Source organism: Mirounga angustirostris, unplaced genomic scaffold (assembly GCF_029215605.1).
Source record: "Mirounga angustirostris isolate CCGP_5_RB_7025 unplaced genomic scaffold, mMirAng1.0.hap1 SCAF_17, whole genome shotgun sequence".
In the NCBI taxonomy this organism is placed as follows: Eukaryota; Metazoa; Chordata; class Mammalia; order Carnivora; family Phocidae; genus Mirounga; species Mirounga angustirostris.
Window position 1 is genome coordinate 11,589,133 of NW_026991725.1, and position 21,016 is coordinate 11,610,148.

At 39.7% G+C, this 21,016-nt stretch overlaps 1 non-coding gene across 1 annotated transcript; it reads left to right on the forward strand.

Annotated features, from left to right (window-relative positions):
* The first annotated feature begins 18,515 nt into the window (after nucleotides 1–18,515).
* Nucleotides 18,516–18,646, forward strand: LOC135363058 (small nucleolar RNA SNORA63). Its single transcript, XR_010408782.1, has one exon. It is a non-coding gene; the product is annotated as a small nucleolar RNA SNORA63 (small nucleolar RNA).
* The last annotated feature ends 2,370 nt before the right edge of the window (nucleotides 18,647–21,016 follow it).

Sequence of the window (21,016 nt, forward strand, 5' to 3'; positions counted from 1 at the left end):
AAGACTCAGGACCAACAGCTGGCATCAGTACAAAGGACTAAGCATCGAAGGGGAGCATTACTCCAGAACTAGAACCCACCTGCAGGTTTGGGCCATCAAGAACTGGCTTACCAAAGAAACCAGTGGCAACTAGGCCATTTTTGTTGTACACTACCATCAACTGAGGGAAGAAAGGTTCTCCATTGAGCTCTAGGAAATTAATGAGTCCCAACAGAACTGGGATTTGAACTTAGTAATTATATAAACACTGTCTTTCCATATTTTGTACAATAGCATAGCATCTGACTTCTCAGTGGTCGGGTCAGATCATAAAGGGGCTTATAGGTGGTGCTAATGGCCTTGAACTTTATCTTGGAGATGATGGGGAATCCTTGGAGGATTGTAAACAGGGAGGTAAAAGGATCAGATTTGTGTGTCAGAAAAAAGACAGCAATCATATATGATGGAAGAGCCAGAAGAAGGTCCAGAATCATGCACTCTTAGCTATGGGAAGGAAGAATACAGAAGAGGCCTGCTAAACTGTCATGACCACCTATACATTTTGATGGACAGAGGTTCTTTGTATCACAAAATTAGCCCTACAGTACATCAAATCCCCTTTAAGCCTTGGTAGCCTCAAATTTGGTAGGAGGCCTTCCAGTATATAGATCTAGATGAGGCCTGAACCTGGTCCAAAAAGAATCCTAAGAGGCGATATACATCATGATCATTTTTAAATTGCAGCTACTGCCTTAATTGAGACGTGGGGTCCAAGTACCTTCCTTTTGTTTTGTTTTTGTTTTTGTTTAAAGATTTTATTTATTTATTTGAGAGAAAGAATGAGAAAGAAAGAGCACAAGTGGGGTGAGGGACAGAGGAGAAGCAGACTCCCTGCTGAGCAGGGAGCCTGACGTGGGGCTGGATCCCAGGACTCTGGGATCATGACCTGAGCCAAAGGCAGACACTTAACCGACTGAGCCACCCAGGCACCCCTGTTTTGTTTTGTTTTTAAAGATTTATTTATTTGAGTGCACAAGCAAGTGCATGAGTGGGGGGAGGGGCTATGGGAGAGGGATAGAATCCTTAAGCAGACTCCCTGCTAAGCATGGAGACTGACACTGGGCTCTGTCCCAGGACCCTAAGATCATGACCTGAGCTGAAATCAAGAATCGGATGCTTAACTGACTGAGCCATCTAGGTGCCCCATAAGTACCTTTCTTTTGAATCTGGTTAGATGATGTCTGCTTCCACAAGTAGAGTCCAGCAGAAGTGACCTTTTCTAGGTCAGAAAAGACCATACAGAGTCCATTCTCATTCTTAGATTCCTGAGCCACCATGTTAAAAAGAGGAACCACTCTGAGGCAACCATGCTTTCAGAAAGCTCAGTACGCATACAAAGACTATGTGTAAGCACTCCAGTCAAGAGTTCCAGGTAAGTACAGCCTTTGAGTCATACCAGCTCAGGCGCCAGTTATTTCAGTGAAGAAACTTTGGATGATTCCAACTCCAAGACATTTGAGTCACCCTCAGCCACTCCAGTGTTCCCAGATGAGGACTCAAACATCACGGAGCTGAGATAAGCATCCCTATTCGCCATCTGAATTCCTGACCCACAGGAGCAAAATAAAATGGTTGCTAATGTATCACTAAAGTAGGGTTGGGTGGGTGGGTTATGATACCACAGTAGATCACTAAAGTTCTCAGGAACCCATCACCTTAGACTGCATATTGAATCTATTCCCTTTCAGGGCTACATATTGCTAAGCATATAAATGCATTCATGAAAATGATACAATTCATACAACCCATACTGGACAATCTTCCTAACTTTCTGACGATGGCTCTGCTACACCACTTATAAAAGTGAATTGCCTAACCATAGAGTATCAGCGCAGAGACAATGATTTTTGTCCTACATTTGAAGAATCTTTTTCAGAGCCCTCCAAGTCTAAATCCACATATTTAACACCCATTAGCCACAGACCAAAAATCACATGGACCTTATAAATAAGATTGTCAAGGCACACGTACAGCACCACACATCATAAAGGCAAAATGACTGGGTCCTGTAACTTGTAATCACCAAAGAACAGAACAAGGGTTTGTTACCAAGTTCTTGTTGCTTGGGGAAATAATGCAGATAGGAGATTCGGCCCAATTCTCATTCCTCTGTACTATTACCCATATCTGTAGAAAACTTGTGCTGATTCCAGTGTATATAATAAAGGCTTAAAGGTTATTCTTGGAAAGACAGACACATAATCATAATAATACAGTGTGAGAAATACCATGATAGTTTGCACAGGACATTGTGGGAGTGCTAAAGAGGAGATAATGAGTTGGTTTGGGATGTAGTAATGCTATAACGATTCCAGTGTAGGTCAGTTCTCAAAGTATTTTTAGTTGCAATGAAATTTATAGGAAAAGAACACTTGAACAGATTTCCTTGAACAATTATAAATAGGTTCATTTTGCCATGACACTACCCCTCTAATTACTGGGAAATTTTCTAATTATCAGAATGTAAAAAATACAGCAAAATATGTGAAACAAACTTGTAGTTCTTTAATTGTGGCAGGAAAAGTTTTGACTTTTTCAATGAGATAGAAATAGGAACAAGGTAAGTTATATGCAAAGTAATATAATCAAATAATAATAACTCTTGAACCAATCCGAGAGAAATACTATTATCCTGCCTGAGTAAGATCCAACTCCCCACCAAACATTTTAGTTAAAATATACAGATGAGGGGTGCCTGGGTGGCTCAGTCAGTTAAGCGTCTGCCTTTGGCTCAGGTCATGATCCCAGGGTCCCCATGTTGGGCTCCCTGCTTGTCCCTCTCCCTCTACCCCTCCCTCCACTCATGCTCTCTCTCTCTCTCTCTCTCTCAAATAAATGAAACCTTTAAAAAAAACTTGTATTAAAATGAATTTTAAAAAATATACAAATGACGCAGATATTTAACTTAGGTGACAAAACCTATAGTGAACCCATTTACTGAGGTTAACAGCATACTGGAGAGTTTGGGTCCAGTTTTGGATTTTGTTTGTTTGTTTGTTTGTTTAAGAGAGAGCATGGGGGAGAGGGGCAGAGAGAGAGGGAGAGAGAGAATCCTGAGATTACCACCTGAGCTAAAATCGAGTCAGATACTTAACCAACTGAGCAACCCAGGCACCCCCCAGTTTTGGATTTTTTTAAGTATGATGTGTCTATAAGATACACAGACCAACTTGGGAAAGGTTTCAAGTGTGGGAAAAAAAAAACCTTGATAATTTTTTATGATAGTTTAAGATAAGAGAAAGTATATTAAAAGAGAGAAAGAATGTATATTCCAGAGGAAAAAAAAAACTAAGAGATCACATTATAATCTACCCTGTAACACTTCTTTTTAAAAATTTTTTTTAAAAATGTTATTTATTTGAGAGAGTGAGAGAGAGAGAGCAGAAGAGGGGGTAGGGTCAGAGGGAGAACAGACTCCCCACTGAGCAGGGAGCCTGATGCAGGACTCGATCCAGGGACTCCAGGATCATCACCTGAGCCAAAGGCAGTTGCTTAACCAGCTGAGCCACACAGGTGCCCTACCCTGTAACATTTCTTATAATAATGTCATACGTCACTTATATCATGTGTGGATGCCTTATCTCCCCAACGGGCCCATAAACATCTTGAAGACTAGATAATAAATATTATGTATTTCAGATACCAAGCCTAGTGCAGACATAAGGTGAGCATTTAGTAATTAGATTAAAAAATGAATAGGCCTTCCTACCTCTCTTCAGGGGGAAAAACCACACAGTTGGTTGCATTGCAAATATCTACTTCCTTGGGCGCCTGGGTGGCTCAGTTGGTTAAGCGACTGCCTTCGGCTCAGGTCATGATCCCGGAGTCCCTGGATCGAGTCCCACATCGGGCTCCCTCCCTGCTCGTCAGGGAGTCTGCTTCTCCCTCTGACCCTCCCCCCTCTCATGTGCTCTCTCATTCTCTCTCACACAAGTAAATAAATAAAATCTTAAAAAAAAAAATCTACTTCCTTTACACTCAATTTTTCAAAAACATACACTTTAGTTTGTTCCTTTTTTTTTTTTTTTAAAGATTTATTTATTTATTTGAGAGTGAGAGGACAAGCAGGGAGAAGGGGCAGAGGGAGAGGGAGAAGCAGACTCCCTGCTGAGCGGGAGCTTGACGTGGAGCTCTATCCCAGAACACTGGGTCTGAGCTGAAGGCAGATGCTTAAATAACTGAGCCACCCAGGCATCCCTATTTTCCACAGCAGCTGTACCATGTTATATTCCTGTGACTCACAAGGGTTTCAGTTTCTGCATGTATTCACTAACACTTGTTATTTTCCGTTGTTGTTGTTTTTTTTTCATTTTTTGGGTAATAGCCATCTTAATGGCTATGAAGTGTATTAAAATATTTTTATGTTCCACCAAAATTCACATTAGAATGATGAGCTAGCCCAGAAGAGAAAGTATAGGGGTGACTGAGTGGCTCAGTCGGCTAAGCGTCTGCCTTTGGCTCAGGTCATGATCTTGGGGTCCTGGGATTGAGCCCTACATCTGGCTCCCTGCTCGGTGGGAGTCTGTTTCTTCTTCTCCCTTTGCCTACCCCCCAACTTGTGTGTGCTCTTTCTCTCTCTCAAATAAATAAATAAAATCTTAAAAGGAAAAGAAGAGAAAGTATATTAAATACATAGTTGAAGAGGCTAAAGTTATGTTGGAGAAAACGTTTAGGCAACACACATGAAGAGCTTTAAAAAATGTGCAAATTCCAACTTAATTTATAGATGGTTCCTCACATGTTCGAATAGAGATATGTATAAGGATGTTCATAAAGCTTGTTGATGTGCTAATCAGTTTCAATATGAAGAGCAGCCCTTCCTCCCACTGAGACAGCAGATAGAATGGTTCTATGCCTTTTGTTTTTAGTGAGAGGACACAGAAGAGGGAAACAAGGAGCCTTTTCTTTACTTTTGCATTTTTAAAAGTCAAGGCCCTGCAGGGAAACAGAAAGAAGTTATATGCATAGACAACACAGTAGATTTGATTAATAGAGCTTCTCCCTCCCTTCCAGGTTCCCTGGAAAAGAGAAAGAAGAGGGAAAACCCAAAGTAAAAAGTATAGGAACCTGATAGTGGAGGAAGTACCCTACACCCTGTCCCCTGACCACAACTACCGCTTACCTCCACACCTCCATATGGATCCTAGAGTAGGTATAAAAAAGAAGGTTTATGGTGGTCTGAGTGCAGAGGGTTTAATTTCATAAGCAGAGTCCACAAAGGCAGTAAGAATGCATAGTGGGAATGATTGGCTGATAGGCCCAGTAATGTGATCCTAAGACATCACAGCGCCCCCCAGCATGATAAAGGAGTAGTAGAATGACTCATTTTAATCACCTTGGGGTAACCAGCATCTATGAAGGGCTTTGAGCAGCCCAAGTATTGCTTAGAATGATTTCTGTGCCCAAGAGACTGGCTCTGGCCTCCCAGAGCCAGTCCCTGGCAAACTGTCACAGGGGCTGACAATTCCAAAGTACCAGAGAGTACCCTTGAGGGAGGAGATAGAAATTTGTCTCTTAAGAACCTCTGAGATCCAGGGGTGCGTGGGTGGCTCAGTCTTGAGCTGACTCTTGATTTCGGCTCAGGTCATGATCCCAGGGTTGTGAGATCGAGCCCCAGGTCAGGCTCTGTGCTGGGTATGGAGCCTGCTTAAGATTCTCTCTTTCACTCTGCACCCGCCTTACCCCCACACGGCTCATGTGTGCTCTTTCTCTCTCTTTCTCTGAAAAAGAAAAAAAAAAAAAAAAAGAACCTCTGAGATCCAAAAGGAGAAAAGTACAGCAGTGATGGGCCTGGACCATGGCAAAGATCTAAATAGGACACTAATCATCTTGAAGATGCTGATCATTAGCCAGATAAAACAGCTCCAACCCTTTTTAGTTCTTAGATCACGTGACTCAAGATTCAAATTCCAGGGACAGAGAGTCTGATTGGCTAGCTTGGTTACATGTCCACATTTGGCCAAGGGAGTACAAGGCAATATGACTGACTCTTCACCAAGACTGTATCAAGTAGAAAAGGGGTGGTTACCTAAAAAAGATAAATCAGGTGATGTTACCAAAAAATGAAGTCAGGGATACCTGGCAAGCAAAAACTACAGATATGTACCATAGCTGAATTTACCAGCATTATTTCCTGGGTCAAAGATACAATACCTTTTTTTAAATCAACCTTTTAAAGGCATAATTTATATACAATAAAAGCTGCACATTTTAAGTAAACAAGTTGATGACATTTGACAAATGTGCAAATGTACATAATCACCACCCCAATCAAGGTACACATTTCCATTTCCCCAGAAGTTCCTTGTGCCCCTTTGCAGTCAGTTTCCCCAACTGCCCCACCCCAGGCAACCACTGTTGTGATTTCTAGGATTATTGATTAGTTTTGTCTGTTTGGGAATTTCATATAAATGGAATAATAATCTATTATTTTTAAATATTTCATTTTATTTCCTATTAACTTCTTAGCTATACATCTCTTTTATTTTTTCAGTGTTTTCTATAAGGCTAATAAAGTGTATTCTTAATTAGAGTCTATTTAGAGTCAATACTGTATCTTTTCCCACTTCCCTTGTCCCTGACTTTCTACTTAACCCTTACCCCTACTCATATGATACTTCCTGCTTCACAATGAAATAACTTGACAACAAATAAAAATTTAAAATAAATTTACCTGCCCTCCTGTATTTTGTATGATTGTTCTCATATATTTTCCTTCTACATTTATTATAAACCCCTCTTTACATTTTTTTGTTTTAAACATTGTCTTTTAAATAAATGACAAGAAGAAAGAAAACAGTCTTCCATTTTCCTGCTTATTTATAACTCCTCATGCTCTTACCTTCCTTCCCGTAGATCCAACAGTTTGGAAAGATACAATCACGGGGCGCCTGAGTGGCTCAGATGGTTGAGTGTCTGCCTTCAGCTCAGGTCATGATCCCAGGGTCCTGGGATCGAGTCCCGCATTGGGCTCCCTGCTAGGCGGGGAGCCTGCTTCTCCCTCTGCCTCTGCCTCTCTCTCTCTCTCTCTCTGACTCTCATGAATAAATAAATAAAACATTAAAAAAAAAAAAGAAGAAAGATACAATCATTTTGAAGCCCAAACTTCTCAGTACTTTATACTCTACTAATTTACATTTCTGCCAGTAGTGATAGTGATTTTCCTACATAAGAATCATAGCAAGTTAGAAGATACGGGGCGCCTGGATGGCTCAGTCGTTAAGCAACTGCCTTCGGCTCAGGTCATGATCCCAAGGTCCTGGGATCGAGCCCCGCATCAGGCTCCCTGCTCAGTGGGAAGCTTGCTTCTCCCTCTCCCACTCCCCCTGCTTGTGTTCTCTCTCTTGCTGTCTCTTTCTCTGTCAAATAAATAAATAAAGTCAAAATAAATAAACAAAATCTTAAAAAAAAAAAAAAGAAAATATAACACAGGGCTGCCTGGGTGGCTCAGTCAGTTATCTTGATTTTGGCTCAGGTCATGATCTCAGGGTTATTAGATTGAGCCCTGTGTCAGGCTCCCAGCAGGGTATGGGGCCTGCTTAGGATTCTCTCCCTCTGCCCCTAGCCCCTGCTGAAAATAAATATTTATTTATAATGGAAGGAAAGATTGTAAGAGAGAGAAAAACATGAACAACTGAAGAATAGAGTCAATAAGAAATGTGAAAGATTATGTCAGAAAAGCCACAAAACAATCAAGGGATGTAAAAAAGATTATTTTTACATTTTAAAGATTCTTTTAAGGAAAAGAGGGACATGCTTTGTTCCCAGAGAGAAAGACAATATGGTAATGATGTGATTTCTACTTTATTCTCAATAATTCCATGTCATTAAAAAAAGAAGATTGATTTATTTTGAGAGAGAGCGCACAAGCCAGAGAGCTCCCTGCTGAGCTCCGAGCTCAATGTGCAGGCCCCATCCCAGGACCCTGAGACTATGACCCAAGCTGAAGTCAGATGCTTAATCAACTGAGCCACCCACATGCCCCAACAATCCCATGTCAGTTTTATGGTCAATACAGCATATAATTGGACTTTACCTTAAAAAAATGTATACACACACACACACATATATATGTATATATATTCACGTATTAATAACTGGTATATATGATTGTGACTAGCCATCATGCTTTACATTTTCTACCATTGAATATTCTTGTTTCCTTTCTTTTTCTTGTCCCTGACTTTGGCTAAATACATTTTTTAAAAAATCTGTTGTTTTTGAAGTACTGCACACTATTTCCATTCTTAGAGTGGTGAATTTTACCTTTTATAAAATAATAGTTATTGTTATTTTCTAATAATATTTTCTTAAATACATATGAAAGGAAGTTTAGAATACATAAAAAACTAGGAAAAATTTTACTGTAATCCCACCATGCAGAGATAACTGCTGCTAACATCTTTAAACTTTTTGTGTTTTTAAATTTTTTTAAGGAAGTAACACACACTTCCTATAACAATTTCAATTAATGCATGGGCACCATAGTGGACCATCTTATATTTTTGCGTGTCCAGTATCTATTTCTTCTTTTTCTGGTAACAATACCCTGATTTCCCTTTGGAGCATTCTCTCTCCCTCACTTTAAGTCCATGTGTTTCAGATGGGATTGACCCCCTCCACCCCTCAGCTCCAAGGACTAGCGCAAGACTCAGGTTTGGTCAGTGATGATGACCCAGGCAAGGCTCATGGAAAACAATTCTGGAACTTTGGTTGAAACTATGGGAAAGAGAAATTCTCTTTCTCTGCTGTGACTCAAATCTAACAAATAGAATATGGTGGAAATGATGCTATGTGACTTCCAAGGATGTAGCTTCTGCTTGGCATTCTCCTTGAATTATTCATTCTGGGGTAAGCCAGTCACCATGTTGTGAGGATACTCGTATAACTTTGTGAAAAGGAGTGAGCAAGCCACCTTGAAAGGGGATCCCTCCAGTCTCCGTTGAGCTTCCAGAAGACTGCAGCTCCACCTGACATCTAGACCGAACCTTCATGAGAAATCCTGAGCCAGCAACTGCTCAGCTGAGCTGCTTCTGACTTATAGAAACCTTGAGAGATAATAAATGTTTGCTGTGGTTTTAATCCATGAAGTTTTAGGGTAATTTGTTATGTGGCGATAGATAATAGAAGATTGGTATAGGAATCCAGACTTAAGCCAATGAGAACATGGCATTCCCAGGTAAACTTTATTAGTTTAGGAACAGGCATGTTACTAAACTGTCCCAAATCAACCAAAGGACAGGCTTCTTTTTTTTCTTTTTTTTTTTAAACTCTCTTCCACTTACCCATAAGCATGAAAATCTACATTCAGATTGTAACTGGCAACCATCCTGTTATCATAAAGGAAGCCAATTTTAAGATGAATATAATATTGCAGGGGGCAAATTACTTAGATCAAATGAAGTGGGTCTTTGATGAAATTATTGAGCTATAGAAATAGCTGTAAATCCCACTTTAACTTTAGCCTTCCAGTTATATGAGCCCATCATTTTAGTCACAAAAGCTTTCTTTTGTTAGCATGTTTTGATATAAAAAAGCTCTCTTTATTTTCAAACTTTTTTAGTTATATTATTTTGGGTATATCTTTGGCTCAGTTTTTTTTTCCTCACCATGACTGCCTATGAATGGGGGAATTTACTATACTTACTTTTATTGCGCTTAATCATACATTTATCATATTCTTGCTATTTGGGCTCATGCATTCTATGTATTTTACTTTCTTGCTCTTTAGTAATTTTGAAGTCCTACCTCAGGGGTTGCAAATCGATAGCTTATATTCAGCCCACAGATACAGTTGGGGTTTTTGTTTTGTTTTTGTTTCTGTTTTGACCTCATAGAGTATTTAAAATTTTTTGAGGGCTCCTGGGTGGCTCAGTTGGTTAAGCGACTGCCTTCAGCTCAGGTCATGATCCTGGAGTCCCGGGATCGAGTCCCGCATGGGCTCCCTGCTCAGCAGGGAGTCTGCTTCTCCCTCTGACCCTCCCCCCTCTCATGCTCTCTCTCTCTCAAATAAATAAATAAAATCTTTTAAAAAAATAAAATAAAGTGCGCCTGGGTGGCTCAGTCGTTGGGCGTCTACCTTCGGCTCAGGTCATGATCCCAGGGTCCTGGGATCGAGTCCCACATCGGGCTCCCTCCTTGAGGGGAAGCCTTCTTCTCCCTCTCCCACTCCCGCTGCTTGTGTTCCTGCTCTTGCTATCTCCGTCTCTGTCAAATAAATAAATAAAATCTTTAAAAAAATAAAATAAAAAATAAATTAAAAAATTTTTTGAGCTAATATTTAAAACTATGGTATTTCACACAGAAATTCAGATATCTATCTAGCCACACTTGAAAAACCAAAAGATTTATAATAAGGGGCTCCTACTCTCACATGGCAACAATCATCTAGAACTAAATAGTGGCTGGCCCCCTAGAGGAGGTATGTGCCCTCTGGCTCACCATAGTCCCTACCGTTTTGTGTGTGTCTCTGTGTGTGTGTGTGTTTCAAAGTGGAAAGTAAATATCAGTTTATATTTATAATCTTTGCTTGCACTATTGTTTTCTTATGGTAGAATATGCCTCTGTTCCGATGGTGTGATCATTTTTATTAAAGACCTAAGATGGCCATTGCCATGGACTGAATTGTGTCCCCTGCCCCCCATACATATGTTGAAGTCCTAACCCCCAATGTAATGGTATTTGGAGATGGGGCCTTTGGGTAATAATTAGGGTTAGAGGAAGTCATGAGGTGAGACTCTCATGATGGGATTAGTGCCTTTATAAGAAAAGACACCAGAGGGCTTATTCTCTCTCTGCTCTATGTGAGGACACATCAAGAAGGCAGCCATCTATAAGCCAGGAAGAGAGCTCTCGCCAGAACCAGATTATGCTAGCACCCTGTTTTGAGACTTCTAGCCTCTGGAACTATGAGACTGAGCCAACCAGTCTATGGTATTGTTATGGTGGCCTGAGCTGAAAAATATAGCCATGTTTCAGGAAAAAAAAGTAAGACTGCCCACTTCTATGTTACCTCTCCAACCCCTGTGGCCATTCAGCTTTGCAATTTCTGTTTAAATCCTTTTTCTCTTTTACTTGTAGTCACCCATAAATTGTTAATAATTATAATATGAACCAATATTTTTCATGACCATCAAGATACATTATCTATAATTTTGTTCCCCTATAGATGATTATTTTATTTTATTGGTTTAACAACAGGAATTTATTTTTCTCACAGTTCTGGAGGATAGAAGTCTGAGATCAAGATGTCAATAGAGTTGGGGCGCCCGGGTGGCTCAGTCGTTAAGCGTCTGCCTTCGGCTCAGGTCATGATCCTAGGGTCCTGGGATCGAGTCCCACATCGAGCTCCCTGCTCAGTGGGAAGCCTGCTTCTCCCTCTCCCACTCTCCCTGCTTGTGTTCCCTCTCTCGCTGTTTCTCTCTCTGTTAAAAAATAAATAAAATCTTAAAAAAAAAAAAAAAGATGTCAATAGAGTTGATGTCTTCCAAGGCCTCTCATGTTGGCTTGCAGGTGGCCACCCTCTCCCTGTGTCTTCATGTGGCCTTCCTTCTGTGCATGTCTATGTCCTAATCTCCTCTTTTTAAAAAAAAATTTATTTTTAATTTTTTAAAAAATTCCAGTATAATTTATGTACAGTGTTACATTAGTTTCAGGTGTACAATGTAGTGATTCAACAATTCTATACATTACTCAGGGCTCATCCTGATAAGTGTACTCTTAATCCCCTTCACCTATTTCACCTATCCTCCCACCCACCTCCCCTCTGGTAACCATCAGTTTGTTCTCTATGTGTAAGAGTCTGGGTTTTTTTGTTTGTCTCTTTTTTCTTTGTTTATTCTGTGTCTTAAATTTCGCATATGAGTGAAATCATATGGTATTTTTCTTTCTTTGACTGACTTATTTCACTTAGCATTATACCCTCTAGATCCATCCATGTTGTGGCAAATGGTAAGATTTCATTCTTTTTTATGGCTGAGTAATATTCCATTGTAGATTCCACCTCTTCTTCATCCATACATCAATGGACACTTGGGCTGCTTTCATAATTTGGCTATTGTAAATAATGCTATAATAAACATAGGGGTGCATATATCTTTTCAAATTAGCGCTTTTGTATTCTTTGGGTAAATACCCAGTAGTGGAATTAGTGAGTCATATGGTATTTCTAATTTTAATTCTTTGAGGAATCTCCATACTACTTTCCGCAGTGTCTGCACAGTTTGCATTCCCACCAACAGTGCTCGAGGGTTCCTTTTTCTCCACATCCTCACCAACACTTGTTGTCTCTTATGTTTTTGAGTTTAGCCATTCTGACAGGTGTGCAGTGATATCTCATCATGGTTTTGATTTGCATTTCCCTGATGATCAGTAATGTTGAGCATCTTTTCATGTGTCTGTTGGCCACTTGGATGTCTTCTTCGGAGAAATGTCTGTTTCATGTCTTCTGCCCATTTTTTAATTGGAGTATTTGGGGGTTTTTGGTGTTGAGTTGTATAAGTTCTTTGTATATTTTGGATACTGATCAGATATGTCACTTGCAAATATCTTCTCCCATTCTGTAGGTTGTCTTTTAGTTTTGTTGATTGTTATTTTTACTGTGCAGAAGCTTTTTATTTTGATGAAATCCCAGTAGTTTATTTTTGCTTTCGTTTCCCTTGCCTCAGGAGACATGTCCAGAAAAAAATTGGTATAGCTGATGTCAAAGAGGTTACTGCCTGTGCTTTCTTCTAGGATTTTTATGGTGTCAGGTCTCACATTTAGGTCTTTAATCCATGTGAGTTTATTTTTATGTATGGTGTAAGAAAGTGGTCCAGTTTCATTCTTTTGCATGTTGCTCTCCAATTTTCCCAACACCATTTGTTGAAGAGACTGTTTTTTGCCTATTGCATATTATAGAGGATACTTTTAGCAAGATTTTATTCTCCCCTGTCTTATACCCCACTTCCATTTTCTTGTGATTCAGTTCAAGACTGCCATTAATTTTTCTTATTTTGTCTCTTCTATTTTAAGAATCTCTTCTGAGGAATTGCATTAAACTTCAAAATCACTTTATCAACAGCTATTTATACTTAACTGTAAGCTTGCCGATTTCTTTGTTTATCACTGTTTCTTATATATCATGCTTTATTTTTTTGAGCTTTTTACTGTGATTCTTTTTTATTAAGGAAAAAAATCTGTGTTGATAGATGGTTTGCACTCCCTCAGAACCTGTGCCAGTCCCTGAGCTGTTCAGTTTCCCCTGAGCTAGGCCTCCCACTCCAAGGCTGCAGAATTCTCTGGCAGGCTTTACCTTTGGTGTGATTCATGGGCCTGGAACAGATCTGCAAGAGAAGACCCTCCCAGGCAAGAAAGCATAGGAGGTGGAGGCTTAAGGTATTTCACTGATGGCATTTGACTAGTGTGCTGAGCATTTTTTTAAAACTAATTTTCTCTTTCTTTGTTGTGGTTGCCTAAATTAGTTGGATCTCACCCAGCTGGCCACTTCAGGGAGAGCTAAGTATAACCATCTAGAATCATGATTTTTTCCCTTTAAAACGGTTAACCCTGCTCCAATGTCATTTTGTATCTATTGCTGCATATGAGAATGCATGGAAACTTGTGAGTTTCTTATTATCTTTGGAATATAGAAAAGTCACCAAGATTCACTTGGAATCATCTTTGATTCCCTTCTTTCTCACACTCCATATCCTACCCACCAAGAAACCCGGTTGGTTCTATCTTCAAAATATATGTAGAATTTGATGACTTCTCACCGTATCTATTGCTACCAGCCTGGTCAAAGTCACCATCATCTCTCCTCTGGATGCTGAGGTAGTTTCCTAAAATGATCTCACCGCATTCACTCTTGTCATTTCTCTACTCAAAACCCTGCAATGGCTCCCCATTCCACTCAAAGTAAAAACAGAAGTCTTTACAGTAGCCAACAAGACTCCACAGGATTTGAAGTGTCCCCCACCCACCACCTCACCTCTCTGCCCTGATCTCCTACTGTTTTCTTCTTCATTCTATTCCAACCACAGTGGTCATTTTGCTCCTCTGTTTTCTCTGCCTGGAATGCTCTTCCCACAGATAACTTTACTATTAACTTTCTCGCCTTCTTCAAGTCTTTACTCAAATGATACCTTTCAAATGAGGCCCTGATTTCACTGATCACCCTAAACAATGTTATAACCAGCCCTCCAACCCAGTTACTCCTGATCCTCTCCTTTCTCTGCTTTATTTTTTCCCATAACACTTACAGTCTTCTAACATGTTACATATACTAGTAATTATTTTGTGAGTTGTTTATTGTCTCTTCTCCTGCTGGAATGAAGCTGCATAAGGGTAGGGATTTTTGTCTGTTTTGTTCATTGTCCTATTTCCAGTGACTAGAACAGTACCCAGCACATAGCAGGTGCTCAATGAATATGTTGAATTGAATGAATAGGATATATCTAGATGTGGCTTATTTTTTAGTAACCTAAAATAAAGACAATACCAGTTTATATTTTTTTCCCAAATAGAAGTAATCTTTGGGAAATTCTCAATGCACAAGCCTTCTTTTTCATCTCCAAATGAGATAGTTCCAAACTTTAAAAAATTGTCTATATAGTTGCTTCTCTGCTCCAAACCTTTCATCTGGATTCAGCTCCATGGAAATTACTTCAAGACTAAGGTGGGAAAGGTGTTCCTCTTTAGTTTCTAGAAGCAAAACAAAAATTTTCTTTTTATAATTATTTAATCATTTTATCAGGAAATTGGGGAGATAGGAAATAGAATGTGTGTGATTTGTTCACCACCTTGGCCAATTCAACATGTGTTTTTTTATTAATTTTTTTTTACTAAACAATATTTAAAATACTCCTGACTTCTAGTTTAAAAGGTACTTTGGACAGCTGTGGTTTTTAAAAATTTTATTTATTTATTTTAAGTAATCTCTGCACCCAATGTGCAGAACCCTGAGATCATGAGTCACATGCTCTTCCAACTGTGTTTTTTTGCCAAAAAGTTCCCTCTTGCCAGAACTCCATTACAGAAACAATGAATGTATTTTAAAAATAAAATAAAAAGGGGCACAAGCCAGCAAGAAAACAAAAATAAAGACAACAGCAATAATATTTTGGCAACTGGAATGTAGATGGATGGGTATTAACTGATTTAGTAGATCTTAAGCCAGCAACAGAAAAAACAGAGTCAATCTGATTTATATTACAGAACTCATAAAAGACTCAGAAGTTGGTGATGCTAGGTACTTCTGAATTGGAGGAAAATAAGGGGCTAAAACCAGAAAGATTGAAAATATGATTAGGAAACCTTAGGCTCTCAGGGGTCCACCCACACAAACACTGACAACTTTTGCTTCTTCCATCCTGGCAGAAGAATGGAAGCTTATTCTTTAGAGAGGGTAAAATGCAGGGTCTGGACTAGGTGATACCAAGTTCAGTTGAAGGTAGGGGTTTCACACTAAAAACAAGGATACTAAGTGAAAATTTTTATAATAAATGTTAAGATACTTCCCCTACTCCCTGTCCTTCTTCCTGCCTCAGGTCCCAGAATACTGACATCCAGGTCCATACCTGTCATTCAAGAGAAGAGGCTTCTCTAGGGAGTCTGATCAGCCCAAACCAGCTAAAGGAAGTGCCATCAAAGGTTCCTCAACTAAACAACTAAGTCAGGTTACCATACAGTAAAGGCCCCAGTAAACAAGCCCCACCCACATACAGAGCCCAGAGGAAGCTCAATATTAAATATGAGCATTTAGCCACACATCATCAGGCATTAGATGAAAGCATCTAACATAAAACATAGTAACTAGGAGCACCTAGATGGTGCAGTCGGTTAAGCGTCCCACTCTCGGTTTTGGCCCCGGTTAAGATCCAGCTTCATGTTGGGCTCTGTGGTCAGTGTGGAGTCTGCTTGGGTTTCTCTCTCCCTCTGCCTCCCCCCAACTCCTCCACCTGGCTAGCACTCTCTCGCTCTCTCTCTCTTAAAAAAAAAAAAAAAAAAAATCAATAGTAGTTTTGGAATTCAGAGTTGAGACGATCTCCCAGAAAGTTGAAGAAAAACTAAAAAAGAGATTAGGAGAGAAAAACAGTGTAGAATCAGACTGAGAGGAATAATGTTTTCAAATAGTAAGAGGTTTTTTTGTTTGTTTTTTGTTTTTAAGAGAATTGAGAAAAATAGAGGGAAGAATAAAATAATCCAGAAATAATTTAGGATTTTTTCCCCCAAACCACAGGACATGAGTTTCCAGACAGAAAAGGCCTACCAAGTGCCCAGCAAACATGGATGAAAAAAGGACTACCACCAAGGTTTATCACTGTGAAATTTCAAAACACCAAGGAAGAAGGATAAATCCTTCTGCAGGATTTTAAAACACAATCAAAATGACATCAAACTTCTCAGTAGGAATATTATTATGAAAATATTTATAGGGGCACCTCTGTGGCTCAGTCGGTTAAGCGTCTGACTCTTGATTTTGGCTCAGGTCATGATCTCAGGATCGTGGGATCAGGCTCCCTCCGAGCTGGGTGAGGAGTCTGAGATTCTCGCTCTCTCTCTCCCCTGCCCCTCCCTCTGTTCACATGCACGCTTGCTCTCTCACTCTCTCTAAAATAAATAAATAAAATCTTAAAAAAAAAGGAAAATATTTATTCATGTACAGCCTCAGGAAACTTCTTTAAGAAAAAACTAAAATTCTCTACTCAGCCAAATGATCAATTAAGTGTGAAAGTAAAGTAAAAATATTTTCAGACATAGAACATCTAAAAAAAATAGAAAATTGTTCTGCATTTACCCTTTCTCAAAAACAACTAGAAAATGGCCTCCACCAAAATCAAGGAGTAAACCAAGAAGGGGGGAAAATATGACTCAAAATTGAGGGTCCAACCAAAACCGAGAAACAGCGCTAAAGTAAACCCCTAGGATGATGGTAAAGACAGAGACCAATAAAACAGTGGTACAAGTCTAGAAAGAAACCAGTATAGACTGCAGCCAAACAGAAAGCTCTGGAAGAGATGTCTAAAGAAGATTAAATTGATAAAATATTATTGCTAGAATACCAATGTTTTTGAATGTATCAAGAACAGATTTATATATAACTAGAGGAAGTTTGGGATTAAATTAATAAATGAAAAACCAAGACAATCTCACAATAGGCAAAATGTGAAAGAAAGGAAAAGTAACCATAGTATAATACTAACTTTGATAAGAACAGCATTTATTTATTCAGTTTTTAAATTTTTTAAATTTTAATTCCAGTATACTTAATATGTGTTATATTAGTTTCAGATGCACAACATAGTGATACAGTAAGTCTACACATCACTCAGTGTTCATCATGATGAGTGTACAAGAACAACATTTACTCAGGCATAATAAGCATATGCTGTATGGTGTTCTATTGAAATCTCTTTCAATATATGAAAAGGATAAGGAAATGGGAAGGGCACATATGTGACATGGTAGGGGACAGCAAAAGAATCAAATCCTCATCTTCCATGAAAGGAAAACAATAGATAATACCTGAATTTGAAAAATAAGGAGTAACAATGTATGTTTTTGTGGTTTTTTAAAGATTTTATTTATTTATTTGACAGAGAAAGACACAGCGAGAGAGGGAACAGAAGCAGGGGGAGTGGGAGAGGGAGAAGCAGGCTCCCCGCTGAGCAGGGAGCCTGATGCGGGCTCGATTCCAGGACCCTGGGTCCAGGATCCTGGGACCACAACTTGAACGGAAGGCAGACGCTTAACCACTGAGCCATCCAGGTGCCCCTCAATGTTTGTTATTTTAGAGACAGGGAAGTAAATTCCAAAAGAATCATCTAAGAAGTCGAAAACTCGTTGTCTCTTGGGAAAATATTTCATAAAAACGGTAAACAAGTAACAAAGGTATTAAGCTTTTCAAAAGAGACGTTGTTGGGAAACGTTGATTAAAGTATAGACTCGGTGAAGGACTTTGAGGGAAAACTATTTTCAATCTAAAACAACCTGAGAGGGCGCCTGGGTGGCTCAGTCGGTTAAGCGACTGCCTTCGGCTCAGGTCATGATCCTGGAGTCCCGGGATCGAGTCCCGCATCGGGCTCCCTGCTCGGCAGGGAGTCTGCTTCTCCCTCTGACCCTCCTCCCTCTCATGCTCTCTGTCTCTCATTCTCTCTCTCTCAAATAAATAAATAAAATCTTTAAAAAAAAAAAAAAGGAGAGTCTTTAAAAAATAAATAAATAAAACAACCTGAGAACAGAAAATGGAAAGGATGGCTGCTTTAAATAATAAAACTTGTAGAATTATTTGACTCAATTATGTGAATGTATAACTTTGAAAAAACTAATTATAAAATATTTTTCATAATTCTCTTTGGGGTACTATGTTAAAAATAAAATGACTCATGATGACCAAATTAGCTGGTTAATTATTATTCTTAAATGGAAATTAAAAGCTGATTTTTCTACTTGATAACATAACTCACAAGTGATTAAGTTAAAATGTTGTAAAAATGATGCAGGATCTAGTTACAATGTAGCTGTAAAGTGCTGCCTTGTCTTTGCCCCCTGCTCAAACTAAAGCTGTTACCTTTCTAGCCCTGTCCGCCATGGTGCTTAGCAGCCAGGGATGCATGGTCTCAGACATGTTTACCAAGTAAAACACTGACTTGAGGGGCACCTGGGTGGCTCAGTCATTAAGCGTCTGCCTTCGGCTCAGGTCATGATCCCAGGGTCCTGGGATCGAGCCCCACATCAGGCTCCCTGCTCAGCGGGGAGTCTACTTCTCCCTCTCCCACTCCCCCTGCTTGTATTCCCTCTCTCGCTGTGTCTCTCTCTGTCAAATAAATAAATAAAATCTTTAAAAAAAAAAAAAAATGTTGTAAAAATGTTTACTAGGGTATGGATTCATAAATTCCTTTGACCAGCACCTGGCTGGCTCAGTCGAAAGAACATGTGACACTTGACCTCAGGGTTGTGAGTTCGGGCCCCATGTTGGGTATAGAGATTAAAAAATTAAAAATTAATTAATTAATTGAAATAAAAAATTTTTTTTTAAGATTTTATTTATTTGCGAGAGAGACAATGAGAGAGAGACAGAGAGCCTGAGAGGGAGGAGGGTCAGAGGGAGAAGCGAGCAGGGAGCCCGATGTGGGACTCGATCCCGGGACTCCAGGATCATGACCTGAGCCTAAGGCAGTCGCTTAACCAACTGAGCCACCCAGGTGCCCGAAATAAAAAAATTTTTAAAAATTCCCTTGACCCGTAAAAAAGACAATGTGACATTCATGAAGTGGTGACTTAAAGACCTTTAACACGGGTATCCTGTGGTTCAATATTAATCTGGTCTTTCTTTTTTAACAAGCGGACATTATGAGACAAAAACTTCTTTTTTTTTTTTAATTTTTTTTAAAAAATTTTATTTATTTGCAAGAGAGAGAATGAGAGACATAGAGCACGAGACGGAGGAGGGTCAGAGGGAGAAGCAGACTCCCTGCTGAGCAGGGAGCCTGTTGTGGGACTCGATCCCGGGACTCCAGAATCATGACCTAAGCCGAAGGCAGTCACTTAACCAACTGAGCCACCCAGGCACCCAAGAAAAAAACTTCTATTAAGCCTGAGAAAAGGGAATGAATTCTTTTGCCGGCAGGTCCTGTCCTTCCCTGTTCTGAAGCCACATAAGTAGCTGGAGCTCAGTGGAAGCCAAGAAAGGTTGAGAAGGTCTGCCCAACTGAAGGAGTCTCCTCCACCTGGCTGTCAAGATGTCAGAAAATTCCTCCTATTAGTCACTCTTTTTTTTTTTTTTTTAAGATTTTATTTATTTATTTGAGACAAAGAGAATGAGAGAGAGAGAGCACATGAGAGGGGGGAGGGTCAGAGGCAGAAGCAGGCTCCCTGCCGAGCAGGGAGCCCGATGCGGGACTCGATCCTGGGACTCCAGGATCATGACCTGAGCCGAAGGCAGTCGCTTAACCAACTGAGCCACCCAGGCGCCCTATTAGTCACTCTTTTATATGTGGCTGACAAGTTGAAACAGGTTTTAACTGGAGCAAATTTACTAAGTCACTTATTAATGATTTAACAATTAACAATATAAACAATTCAGTTTATTAGATCTGGTCTCTTAGCAAAATCCTGATGTTAAAGGACCGGAAATAGTAAGCATTGAAGAGAACAATGAATTGTCTGAATCAGCACTAATAGAAATGTAATACCAGCCATATGTTAACTGAAATTGTCCAGTAACCAACAAGTAAAAAGAAACATATGGAATTATTTATAATTTTTTAACCCAATATATCTAAAATATTATCATTTCAATGTAGAATTAATGAAGAAAACTACTAAGGAGATATTTTACATTCTTTTGTGCTAAGTCTTTCAAATCCATTGTGTACTTACAACGCAAATCAATTTGGGCTAGACATATTAAAAATTTTTTTTTTTAAGATTTTATTCATTTTTTTGAGAGAGAGAGAATGAGAGAGAGCAAGCACATGAGAGGGGGGAGGGTTAGAGGGAGAAGCAGGCTCCCTGCCGAGCAGGGAGCCCGATGCGGGACTCGATCCTGGTACTCCGGGATCATGACATGAGCCGAAGGCAGTCGCTTAGCCGACTGAGCCACCCGGGCGCCCCTGGGCTAGACATATTAGAAGTGCTTAATAGTCACATGCTGTTAGTGGTGATTGTATTGGACTGAGTGGGTCTAAATCAGTGCTTCTCAAAGTGTGCTCCCTGGACCAGCAGTATTGATGAGGGATAGAAGCAGAAAAACATTCACCTAGGGGCGCCTGGGTGGCTCAGCCCGTTGAGCATCTGCCTTTAGCTCAGGTCATGATCTCAGGGTCCTGGGATCGAGCCCCACATCAGGCTCCCTGCTCAGCGGGAGTTTGCTTCTCCCTCCCCTTTGTGCATTCTGTCTCTCTCTCTCTCTCAAATAAATAAATAAATAAAATTAAAAAAAAAAGAAAAAAAGAAAAACATTCACCTTTAGCTCGGAAGGCTGACCTATAGCCTG